The sequence below is a fragment of the Dreissena polymorpha genome, chromosome 1, assembly GCF_020536995.1.
Source record: "Dreissena polymorpha isolate Duluth1 chromosome 1, UMN_Dpol_1.0, whole genome shotgun sequence".
Lineage (NCBI taxonomy): Eukaryota > Metazoa > Mollusca > Bivalvia > Myida > Dreissenidae > Dreissena > Dreissena polymorpha.
This window is the reverse complement of record NC_068355.1, coordinates 194,962,351-194,975,258: the sequence shown is the minus strand read 5'-3', so window position 1 is coordinate 194,975,258 and position 12,908 is coordinate 194,962,351. Positions and strand designations below refer to the sequence as shown.

General features: G+C 35.3%; 1 long non-coding RNA gene across 1 annotated transcript; it reads right to left on the bottom strand.

The window, feature by feature from the left end:
• Nucleotides 1–1,288: 1,288 nt before the first annotated feature.
• LOC127864445 (uncharacterized) lies at nucleotides 1,289–12,908 on the bottom strand. Its single transcript, XR_008041991.1, has 9 exons — nucleotides 12,753–12,908; nucleotides 11,008–11,154; nucleotides 9,891–10,000; nucleotides 7,101–7,246; nucleotides 3,501–3,710; nucleotides 3,369–3,456; nucleotides 3,237–3,324; nucleotides 3,105–3,192; nucleotides 1,289–3,060 (listed from the first exon to the last, which is right to left on the bottom strand). It is a non-coding gene; the product is annotated as an uncharacterized LOC127864445 (long non-coding RNA).

Here is a 12,908-nt window from a genome sequence, read left to right as displayed (position 1 = left end):
GACCAACCGACAGACTGACCGACCGACATGTGCAAAGCAATATACCCCCTCTTCTTCGAAGGGGGTCATAAAAAGATAGTTCATGCATATCGAATGCATGACATATCTTGCGTGGAGTTCTGTCTTACATTGTTTAACATACATCTTTTCACAGCTACTCTGCAGTTAAATGTTTTCTGCCATCTTTCAAGATGTCAACATTAAGTTTCTAAACCTTCAAGCAAACAATGTTTTTCCTACCGCACATTCAAAGAAATATTCACAAATAAAGTCATGGGAATTTAAGTGCCCACATAGAAAATCAATAAATGGTGTTGATTTATTTAGAGAGCATAGCATTGCACAACCGAAATATTTAGTATACTTTAACCTCTACAGACTAAACACTGGTTAGTAATGATAGATATAACAACTTGAGTTGTGTATTGTGCTTTGTCTAAACCATACACTGCATGTAGGCGAGAATATAAACTCTTCAATTTAATTAGCTAGACAATGCAAATGTATGAAACTTAATTTAACAGATAACCTGGTCATAGTTTAGATAAACATTTTTACATTATTAAAATACTATTTACAGTTATTTAACTCTAAGGACTATGAAGACATAAGTCAGACATATGCACACACAACAATGCAATAAATAAGAGAGTCTTTAATCAATATGAGGTACACAATCAATTAATATAAAGCATTTAATAAGTTTCTTTAAAGTATATATAAACCGTATATTTACGAATGCAAAATGTTCATTTGGAATTGATGAAAATATTTACACATTATTGATAAATTGCATCTCAAAGTATCAATTAAGTTCAATACAAATATGCTTGTATGGAAACAATTGTTTGATATGCATTCAAATTAACGCAAAATGTAATTTTATGTTCTATGTATCAATATGATTTATTTGAAACAATTCACACAATAAACAAACATCAAGCTATTTTCAGCTGTTAAGCAACAGAACAACAATGTTTCATGCATTCAATTACAGTTCATTATAAACAATCACATGCTTAAGGAAATATGGTCTGATGATCGAGTGAAACAAACTGTTACACAACTAGTAAACTGCCGCTATCATCAGCCATAAGTCAATTATTATCATGTATAATATAAATACAAGTACAATATGATTGCTACAATATACACATGTCTTTAACAGACATTTTGAGCAGAACATTTCCTTTATCGCAATTGCAAAACTGTAAGCATTGTATGGAAAACTAAATTTTATGATTTCAAATAAATGCCATTATATTTTTATTGCACATGTTTTTTAACAATGAGTATCATATTTTACCATAACTATTAATTAATTGCACAGACGTATATTAGTTTAGTAAGTATTCCACAAAACCCCAATACAAACTGATGGCTGAGTATTAAGTGTGTCATATTTTTAATAGCTGTATGAATGCACTTGTTATGTTGAGAGATGAACAAAATCATTATCTAACAAGGGATAAAACTTTTTTCAAGCAAAAACATCCCTCTATCTTGCGTACAAATATTCATCACTCTTGCTTGATTTGCAATTGACTGATTTCCAAGTTGAATATATTAATTTTTCTTAAGATAATGCAAAATAAAGTTAAACCAATCTTTCTATAGTTGCTTGACTTTATTTAGTGAAAGGCATTACATATACTAGTAACAAGATGTTCCTATTGTCTAAAGCATATTTGCCTCTTCAGAATGTGTTGTTCTGTATCATTAAGAAAGTTTTAAATGAGCATCTCCACAAGCAATGTTTTTTTTATTATCTGGCACCTAAAAGATGTACGTGATGAAAATTGTTAGAACAAATAAATGTTAACAGCGAAAATCAAAATGGCAACAATAAACGCATGATTAACATTGCAAATACAATAATTTCGCAATCGCTCTATATACAAGTGACAAATGTACTGACCGATATATAGTGATCACGAATTATTGGTAAAGTTAATCTGGTCGTCTAAATGCCTATACACAAACATATAAAGCATAATAAACTTTACAAAAACAAAAAAATAATTATCATAACTTTGGCCATTATTTCTACACCTCATATTTTCGTTTTTAAATATTAAGTTTCAAAACAAATAAAGCATTTTAAGCGACACAAAAGTCATTCTTAAATCATATTCATGCAAATTAATAAATAACTGGTCGTAAATACAGAATAGACAATTTAAGGAAGATTAAATGATTTTGTCTAAAATTAATCAATATTTTTAAGAAATAGTAAGACAATAAAAAATATTCTTGATAAAAACCTGACACCAATGGGCACACTTAAGAGTATCAAAGCCATAGCATCAACATTCTCCATCTGGCTAAACAATTCTTGTAACTACCACCACTATATAACAGGTTAAGCCACAAAAAACTGAAGCATGTCTCATTACATGAAAATAATACATTTCTTTAAATTTTGTCAAAGTTACCAGCATCATTTAAACAGCTTTGACAAATGTTAAAATCAACATTCATAGACATATATTTACTTACATTATATTTTCCTTAACATTTCCAAAATAAAATGTCATAATACAGACACAGTAATTGGATAGACTTGTAAATTTTGCGCTTAAAATACTATTTTACATTATTTCTTTGATCAAGTAATCTTAATCTTATTATATTTAAATATAGTTATTTAAAGCCTTCAACATAAAATGACTGACAGCATCATAGTTCCAATAAAACATAAACTATTGTTTTTCTTTGAACACAACTTGGATGGTCACATAAAAACATTGCTGGCCACAAGACTTTCTGGCTTTCCATTTTTTGTTGTGATTTGTCATTATGCGATTTCTGTCTGAATCAAGTCACTAATTTTCCAATTTCAAAGATGAGACATGTTCACACCAGACATGGGGTATGTAGAGACCTTCAATTGTACATGTTCACACCAGACATGGGGTATGTAGAGACCTTCAATTGTACATGTTCACACCAGACATGGGGTATGTAGAGACCTTCAATTGTACATGTTCACACCAGACATGGGGTATGTAGAGACCTTCAATTGTACGTGTTTACATCAGACATGGGGTATGTAGAGACCTTCAATTGTACGTGTTTACATCAGACATGGGGTATGTAGATACCTTCAATTGTACGTGTTTACATCAGACATGGGGTATGTAGAGACCTTCAATTGTACATGTTCACACCAGACATGGGGTATGTAGAGACCTTTAATTGTACGTGTTTACATCAGACATTGGGTATGTAGAGACCTTCAATTGTACGTGTTTACATCAGACATGGGGTATGTAGAGACCTTCAATTGTACGTGTTTACATCAGACATGGGGTATGTAGAGACCTTCAATTGTACGTGTTTACATCAGACATTGGGTATGTAGAGACTTTCAATTGTACATGTTCACACCAGACATGGAGTATGCAGAGACTTTCAATTGTACATGTTCACATCAGACATGGGGTATGTAGAGACCTTCAATTGTACATGTTCACATCATACATTGGGTATGTAGAGACTTTCATTTGAACATGTTCACATCAGACATGGGGTATGTAGAGACTTTCATTTGTACATGTTCACACCAGACATGGAGTATGCAGAAACTAGCACATCTTAAACAGCATTTATATCTCTGAGCTTCTTCGGTATGACTGGGGTTAATATGATAACAACTGTAGCAACAGGCTGTCCTTCTGATTTGCCGGTTTGATTTCGTCAATGGACGTCTGAAATAAAGAAAGATTCATAACAGTAAATGTCAGTTTTTCATTTTATGTGTGTAACCCATGATAAACAAGAACAATAATAGCACTTTTATACATTGAGTTACATTAAAAATTAATTATAACCACTTTACTATCAACTAACTTTAAGTTTCTCCATCAATCAGGAAATATGGGATGATATTCCATAAACATACATTTTTCCTTTGGAAAAATATTTCCTTATCATTGACAACAATTTAGAAAGGGCCAACTAGCCAATAGAAAATAAAACATGTTGAAAAAGAGTTTTTCTGAGATGTCTGCTGTGAAGTAGGCAAAAAGTCACCGATGCAACCACATTTTACTTTTGACTGAAAACTTTACTACTATGAAAGAACAAGAGCGTGGCATCACGGGTGCCACGCTCGGCTGCGAAAGCTTGTCAGAAAATATTATTTTTTGTTTAGAGATCACAGTGACCTTGACCTTTGACCTAGTGACCCAACAAGAGATGTGTTCGTCAGAAACAATGCCCTCTACTGCGCCGCATTGAAATTAAATTTCTATTTATCATTTGGCAGGAATAGAAATCATCTCCCTTTAAAGCTTATTACTTCCCTTGGATTTTGTCCAATCCAACCGGGGGGGGGGGGGGGGGTCTGTAGACAGTCAAAAATGACCAAGTCAGACAACACTGACAACCTAGGCCTGTGGTTTATCAAAGAAATCATAGCCAGAGTTCATCATGTATCTATGGACATAAGTCCATGGTATTTAATGAAAACTAGCATTTAAAAATTAGAACAGGTAAGAAATGATAATTATATCATTTAAAATGAGAGAAGTGTTCGTCAGAAACACAATGCCCCCTATTGCGCCGCTTTGAAATAATAAAATTGCTATTTATCATTTGGCAGGTATAGAAATCATCTCCCTTTCAAGCTTATTACTTCCCTTGAATTTTGTCCAATCCAACCGGGGGGGGGGGGGTGTCACAGTCAATTATGACCATGTCAGACATCACTGACAACCAAGGCCTGTGGTTTAAAAGAGATCATAGCCAGATTTGATTATGTATCTATGGACATAAGTCCACAGATATGTAATAAACATGAAAGAAATGATTATTATATAATTTAAAAAAACTTTGACAAATCAATCATTTGAGTTATAAATAATCAAAATAATAAATCTGTCCAGTAACTGTGAAAAGAACTTCAATTCTTGGTAAGGAAATATATAATATGACATTTATAATTAAATAAATTTCTTCCCTTGAAAATAATTGTCTCAAACAAATCTCTATTTTTAGTAGCAAATAATTAAAAGCCACTACCGTGACTGTAGATTCACTACTCAAAATGTGCAGATCCATGAGATACACATGCATGCCAAATATATCAAGTTGCTATGTTCAATATTGATTAGGTATCGCCCTTTAAAGCTTATTACTTCCCTTGGATTTGTATTTTTTACCGTAGACCGTAAAGGATGACCTTGACCTTTTACCACAATGTGTTTGTCAGAAACACAATACCGCCTACTGCGCCACTTTAATTTATTTAACAAAAATATATACGTTGGCAGGTCAGATAACTATGTCCATATAAAGCTTATAACTTCCCTTGGATTTGTTTTTTCGACCCTAGACCTTGAAGGATGATGTTCACCTTGAAATTTTACCACTCAAATGTGCAGCTTCATGACATACACATGCATGCCAAATATCAAGTTTATATCTTCAATATTTAAAAAGTTAAGGCCAATGTTAAGGTTTTAGCACGACGCTTACGCCGGACGACGAGCTGTCTATGAAAATAGCTAGGGTTTTCTCAGAAAACAGCCGAGCTAAAAATTAACCAAAACTAGAGCTTCGTCACAGACGTGACTAATACTCTACCTGCTGCATTGACACTGAATATTTTGCATGTTGCCTTCACAAAAAAACAGCGGACACCATCCTTAATGTTTAAAACGCACTAAGTGACCCCGTGACCTAGTTTTTGACCCGGCAAGGCACATGTTCAAACTTTACCTACACATCATCTAGATACAAATTCTAACCAAGTTTGGTGAAGCTCTGATGAAAACTTCTTGAATAAGAGAGCGGACACAATACTTAATGTTTAAAACGCACTTAGTGATCCAGTGACCTAGTTTTTGACCCGGCATGATCCATATTCGAACTTGATCTAGAAAATCGGATGAAAACAATTTGAATTAGAGAGTGGACACTTAATACAAACCGACCGACTGACAAGCTCACTCCTATATACACCCCTAAACTTTGTTTGTAGGGTATAATAAACAAGAAGGAAAGTTCACATGATTGTAAATATGTCTGATTTTATCAAACAAGAAGCAATACTTTTCTAGGTCACACATGACAAAACAAGATGTGTTTGTGAAACACAATGTCCCCCTATATGATGTTTGACCTTGAAGGATGACCTTGACCCCTATATGATGTTTGACCTTGAAGGATGACCTTGACCCTTCACCACTCAAAATGTGCAGCTCCATGAGATACACATGCATTTCAAATATAAAATTGCTAGCTTCAATATTGCAGAAGTGACATTTCATGAGCAATTTTGACCCATATATTTGACCTTAAAGGATGACCTTGACCTTGACCTTTCACCACTTAAAATGTGCAGCTCCATGAGATACACATGCATGCCAAATATCAAGTTGCTATCTTCAAAATTGCAAAAGTATTCATAAAATAAGCGATTTGGGCCACATATATTTGACCTCTGACCTTGAAGGATGACCTTGACCTTTCACCACTCAAAATGTGCAGCTTCATGAGATACACATGCATGCCAAATATCAAGTTGCTATCTTCAATATTGCAAAAGTACTCATAAAATGAGCGATTTTTTCCACATATATTTGACATCTGACCTTGAAGGATGACCTTGACATTGACCTTGACCTTTCACCACTCAAAATGTGCAGCTCCATGAGATACACATGCATGCCAAATATCAAGTTGCTATCTTGAATATTGAAATACTGCAAAAGTGTACATTAAATGAGCGATTTTGACCCATATATTTGACCTTTGACCTTGAAGGATGACCTTGACCTTTTACCACTCAAAAGTTGCAGCTCCATGAGATACATATGCATGCCAAATATAAAGTTGCTATCTTCAATATTGCAAAAGTTATTGCAAATGTTAAAGTTGGCGCAAACCAACCAACCAACCAACCAACCAACAGACCAACAGACCAACCAACAGACAGGGCAAAAACAATATGTCCCCCATAACTATAGTGGGGGACATAAAAAAAACACAGCTGGATTGAAAGATGTATGGACACAAAAGGGTAAATCTACATGCACACACCAATCTCTGAAAGTGAGGCCACGAAAAAGCATGCATATGACACGAAAACTCACCCAAGGTTTGCTATGCATGATGTTCATAGACTGAGGGTTGTGAAGCATGGGGATCTCAGAATCTGGAGACGATGACTGCCGCTGGTTCACTTGCTGTGACTGCAAATGCTCCTGAGATATACTCATTGCTCTGCTACCCAGGTTTTCTGGAATAAAAGTAAATCGTGCGTCAAACAAATTAAAGACAATACTAGGGTTTTCAAGGACAAACAAAACTAATTTAAACCCAACAAAACACTTGTCAGTGTTTCGACCTTTCATATCGACAATGCAATGTCAAAAGATTTAACTAGAGCCTACATTGTGCCCACGATGTTCTAGAGTTGTAAAGCGACTTGAAAATGTAAACGCATTCAATGCAATGAAGCTAAAATAATTAGAGAGGAAACATAAGTTCATTTTGATTTATCACCAAACTTTTTTTTAAAGAATGTTTCAATAAAAACAAGAGCTCCGCAGTTCGAGACAGATGCCTCCCAAAACAGAGCTTTGACTCCCATCACTCAATCCTTTCATGACATATCGAATGAATACCAATTTAACACCTAATGTCTCAGTGACCTTGACCTTTGAACTAGTGACCCAAATTTCAATAGACATCCTCTACTGTCCAAGACCGATGCACATATTCATTATCAAGCCAATTGGTCAATTTTTTGACAAGTTATTAATCGGACACGATTTTCCCACTTATAATTGCGACAGTGACCTTGACCATTAACCTAGTGACCCCAATTTCAATAGGGGTCATCTACCGTCCATGGCCAATGCACATGTGAAGTATCAAGCCAATAGGTCAATTTGTTGACGAGTTATTGATCAGAAAGGATTTTCACACGTATTGTGACTGTGACCTTTGACCTAGCGACCCCATTTTCAATAGAGGCCATCTACTGTCCAAGGCAAATGCATATATGAAGTAACAAGCCAATCGGTCAATTTGTTGACAAGTTATTGATCTGACATGATTTTCATAATTATTGTGACAGTGACCTTTACCTTTGAAGTAGTGACCCCAATTTCAATAGAGGTCATCTACTGTCCAAGACCAATGCACATGTGAAGTATGAAGCCAATAGATCAATTTGTTGATGAGTTAGTTATAGGAAATCAACTGGTCTACCAACACACCCAACGACAGACTGGCAAACATCCTGCAAAATAATATACCCCCTTTTCTTTGAAGTGGGGCATAAAATACACAAGGCGGGTTAACAAGAAAGGGTTTAAATATACTTGTTCTAGAAAAAGTGTTATTCATAAATGAAGATTTAACAAATGCAACACTTTTTTATGTTCAGTACAAAAACAGAAACTAACGTGAGGACAGTTTAAAAGTCATTTGCATGTGTTTTATTTTGAAATCACTTGAATTTACAGGGTTTACATTTACACACTGTTATTTTTTAAGGTAAAAAATAACATTAAATACATTGATATAGCGACTCATCTGAGAATAAGCCAAAGACAAGTGCAATTATGACAGCTTGTTTATTGCAATAGACATGTGCACTGTGTGTTAGGTCGGTACTGGATTAGTCTCTTTATAGGCAGGGCTCTGCTTCTAATAGCGGTCTGATGCAAAGTCGGATACACACTCTTTTTAATTGCATCCTTACAAACTGACAAAAAGTATGCAGTCTTCGAATTAGCTTTGAAAAGTTACATGCCAGTCGGGCCAGTTACTTAAGAATTTGTACATGCCCAACATATTTTTTACATGCCCAAACTTTTTTAACCAAAATTATAACAAATCACAACATTTTAACACTAACATGCTACACATAGTAAAGCAGTACATTTGTTTCAATAGTAGTGAATACAATTACATCTAATCAGTCACTAGAATTAAGACGGTCGATCGTTACACCAGTGCTCTTGAAAAGAGCGTTCTCTGGTGTCCTCGTACCATTTCTTGACTTCTTTTTTCTCTAAATCATTGTCAATTTTCTATTTTGGAAGTGCTTTATTGGGCTTAGCCCCATCAACATACCTAAGATACTGCATAGCCTCTATGTCGACAATGACATTTGTTTACATTGACAAAAACGGAAGCGTATTACTTGATTGAAATGATCGATTCAAAAAGCATCTTCTAGATCACTCTGGATCAGCAGACGATTTATTTCATAAATATCTTACGGAGGAATCCGAGATAGCCGATGTATCACGATTGCTTCTCGATTAATGTCTAGAGAAACCGTCAATAAGAACCAAATGTGACCGAACTGCATCGGTCAAAAACAATAACGATGACGTGTGCAAGCAGGTGCATGTTGTTAAACCAATCAAATTTCATTGTTTTACAACTTACGGCAAGGTGTTTGTTCGCAAAATTGAAAAATAGATCTGCAAATATCAAGAACCGCTTACAATTTTTTTTATAAACTGTCAATTGGCTTCAATAATTTACATGCCCGGCGGGCCACAAACGTGAATTTTTGTATGTGCCCGGCAGTAATTTTACTCGCCACGGGCGATCCGGCGTGTGCTAATTTCGATGACTGAGTATGGTGGAAAAAAAGTGTCAGATTGTGTGCACTGTTGTAGATTAATTTAATATTTTAAATTGATTTATGACAAACGTAATGTCCTATTGATATTCGACACACATTTGCATTTTTTAGAAACAAACAATTTACTGGCTGGCTGATGTTGAACAAAAAAATTGTAATAATTGTTTCATATTTTTACTTCAGTGAATAATATCAAATCTATATTTAAACTATATAAATATATATAATTACCTAACTAAATCATATAATAATTAGGTTTAAAATAAACCCATACAAGCAGGTAAGTCGCTGGAAATTCTCGTATTGTGTCTTGGCTTCCTCTGCTGGCGTGAGTCATTTCGTCCCTGCAGTCTTGGATGTCACGTTGTGAAGTCATCTTCTTTACTGAAAATTATATAAAATATTTTAAGGGAAATGTTTAAAGATATATTCCTGTTCTGTAGTCAATTTGATTACAGTAAAACAATGGAGCAATATTTTAAAGTATTTTTCTTTCTGTAGAATTTCCGTTTACTGTCAGTGATTGAGCAATATTTAAATGAACATGTTTCTGTTGATGCCCTTTTTTAGTCATTTTGACAAATGTGTATGTGTATTTCTTTTGACCTTGAAGTCAAGGATAACCCATGAAAGTGCAAACATTTATTTCCAATGGGGTCCTTTGTTTTTGCTGAATAGACAGCAAGCAGAAGAGACAGTATTGAGATACAAGGAATCCGGGTGCGATACCCTAGCTCTTTGCGAATAGATCCCTTGGTTCTTTTACGTGCTCAGTGCATAGAACCGATACACGCAAGAATCACCTGGGTTTCATACCAGTACATCTCTAGTGGGAAACACTTGAAGCACTTCTGAAATTTCCAGTGCCCCGGCCAGGAATTGAAACGGGGACCTCTGGATTGGTAGACCAGTGTGTTACCACTTGACTACCGCACCACCCGTATAAAAATACAAAATTGTAAAAAAATACAAATTTTAAGGTAAATGTTAATACATTAACGTAGTGATGCCCTGTTCTGCAGTCATTTTGTTTACAAATACAGATGGAACAATATAATATAACTTGGTCATCGAGTTATCCATATCATTTTTCAAACATTATTAAACCACAACAACATAGTTTATGGAATAACCTAAAGTAATAAATATACAAAATTAAGAAAGAAAATTATAAAAACTGCCTTCTTTTGGGTTTTTAACTGAGATTATTACTATTATTTTGTATTAAAAGCAGTAAAAGCAATTCGCAATACCATACTGCAAATATTGGTATTCTTTGTAGTTATATGTTTGTATGTTTTTTTTATATATGTATATGTAGCCACTTTAAATGTGCTTTAGTTATGTCAGTCTGGTCAATCAAACTACTCATGAAATCTGTGAGCAAGTACCTTTAAAACCATACACTTTTTTACTGCAGTGACTATCTAAGCCCATGTGACCTTGAACCTGACCATTAGGTGAGTCCAAGGGCAAGGTCACAGTCCCGTTGGAGGTTTTCATCGCAAGGCACTGGATGGTTTTGGGAGACCCTCAACCTGGTAAGTAAAAGAGAGGGAAAGTGATTAAATCAAACAATAAATCAAAGCATAGTCAATTTATCAATATGTTACAAGGGCTGTTTGTAAAACATGCATGCCCCCCATATGGGCTGTCCGTTGTAGTGGCAGCCATTGTGTGAATACGATTTTTGTCACTGTGACCTTGACCTTTGACCTAGTGACCTGAAAATCAATAGGGGTCATCTGCGGGTCACGATCAATGTACCTATGAAGTGTCATGATCCTAGGCAAAAGCGTTCTTGAGTTATCATCCGAAATCATTTTACTATTTCGGGTCACCGTGACCTTGACCTTTGACCTTGTGACCTCAAAATCAATAGGGGTTAATCTGCAAGTCATGATCAATCTACCTATGAAGTTTCATGATCCTAGGCGAAAGCGTTCTTGAGTTATCATCCGAAAACCATTTTACTATTTCGGGTCACCGTGACCTTGACCTTCAACCTATTGACCTCAAAATCAATAGGGGTCATCTGCGAATCATGATCAATCTACCCATGAAGTTTCATGATGCTAGGCATATGTGTTCTTGAGTTATCATCCGGAAACCATTTTACTATTTCTGGTCACCGTGACCTTGACCTTTGACCTAGTGACCTCAAAATCAATAGGGGTCATCTGCGAGTCATGATCAATGTACCTATGAAGTTTCATGATCCTAGGCCCAAGCGTTCTTGAGTTATCGTCTGACAACCACCTGGTGGACGGACCGACCGACAGACATGAGCAAAGCAATATACCCCCTCTTCTTCGAAGGGGGGCATAAAAATATGTTTGGAAACAAATTTTTGATAATGAATGAACATTTTAAAGAAAATGATCCTTTAATTTGTGCATGAATACTTGTATAAGCTACCGTTCATATGCGTGAGTGTTGTTGATGAATTGTGTCATATACAATTATGATCATAAAAAGGAATCAGCAAATATCTTCTACAACTCCATTTGTTTTATTAAAACAATCCATGTTGAGTGGACAACACACCGTGGCAAAAAGGTAGCTCAAACGTGGAAGACAAATCGCTGCTTTGCGGACGTGGCTTGGTTGATAGAATACTGCTAGACACTGACCAAAATCCGTCAAAAGACAAATATATTCTGGAATATTTGTCATATTGCAAAATGATTGAAGGAATGTTCCTTCATCAAACATTATTGATTACAAGTGATGCAAATGCTTTATGCTTTCTATTTTATTAACAAAAATATTCACACAACTGTGGGCACAATGCCAGTTAATAACCTTGAAAAGAATATAAGTTACACAGCCTCTGAATTCCCATGTGTGGTGAGCTACAAAGATATTAATTTGAACTTGTGCAAAAGTTACTTGGCCAATGATAAGTAAGGGCTTTGTCACAAGATGACCATCTACCAATCAAACCCAGACTTCATGGGGTTTACACAACTGAAGTATCATTTCCCTTGAGAAATGTAGATGTGGTTTGATAAAATTGTTTTACATAATATGCAGACAAAACGCCCATCTGACTAACCAACTAACAGAAAATTGACTTAAATACATCCTTTCTAAGACTTGGTTTGTGGGTTTTAATAAAATTATCATGCATTACCATCCCCAACTTGAAGGTCATGTTATCCACTGTTGCTGTGAGATTATGATGTTCATAGAGCATTGAGAGCATAGGTGCATCATGAACCTGACCCCCACGGCTGAGGCTGCTGCTGGAGCCCAGACGGTTTGACATTCGGCCTGGAATCCTGTTTCT